Source organism: Lipotes vexillifer, unplaced genomic scaffold (assembly GCF_000442215.2).
Source record: "Lipotes vexillifer unplaced genomic scaffold, Lipotes_vexillifer_v1.1 scaffold776, whole genome shotgun sequence".
NCBI classification, from domain to species: Eukaryota; Metazoa; Chordata; class Mammalia; order Artiodactyla; family Lipotidae; genus Lipotes; species Lipotes vexillifer.
The window spans coordinates 1,232,856-1,233,481 of record NW_006777292.1 but is presented as its reverse complement, the minus strand read 5'-3'; the positions used below and the strand labels follow the sequence as shown (position 1 = coordinate 1,233,481).

Below are 626 nucleotides of genomic sequence, written 5' to 3'. Positions count from 1 at the left end.
CCCTTGTTCCACATTCTTGGATCTTGCTCAACAACTTGGCCCCAGTTTTCCCTAGGAAGGATTCTAGTGCATTTCTCTCCTTCCAGTTTTAGTTCTTATGGTTCTTCTATTGGGGATGAGGGTTCCTTTCTGAGGCCTCAGTCATAAAGACAGGAGAGTAGTAGATGGATCTCTGTGAACCTATCAACTGACCAATGATTTCACTCAGATTACATGAGAAGACTCTTTATTAGAGCAGGATTCTATTTCCAAAGAAGAAAGATGACATAGAGTAAGAATCTGAAATATGGGAATTCCCTGGTGGTCCAGTGGTTAGGACTCTGCACTTTCACTGCTGAGGGCCCGGGTTCAATCCCTGGTAGGGAAACTAAGCTGAGTGGTGTGGCCAAAAAAAAAAAAATGTCTGTGCAATAATTGGAGGTGAACAGTGGCAAATGCCAAATAATATCTCAGTTTTGGGGAACTGTACTGTCTCTTTCATTTGAACATGGAGAGAATAGATGTTCTAGAAATACAAAGTAAATTATGCATGGTCTGTATATAGATGTAAAAAGGCCCTGAAAAACAAACTAGAATTAATAACCAATTCCCTGCACTTAATTCTTGTTTTCTTCCTATATTACCAT

The 626-nt window shown here is 39.8% G+C and overlaps 1 non-coding gene across 1 annotated transcript; it reads left to right on the top strand.

The window, feature by feature from the left end:
- Positions 1 to 294: 294 nt before the first annotated feature.
- TRNAE-UUC (transfer RNA glutamic acid (anticodon UUC)) lies at positions 295 to 366 on the top strand. Its single transcript has one exon. It is a non-coding gene; the product is annotated as a tRNA-Glu (tRNA).
- Positions 367 to 626: the final 260 nt, after the last annotated feature.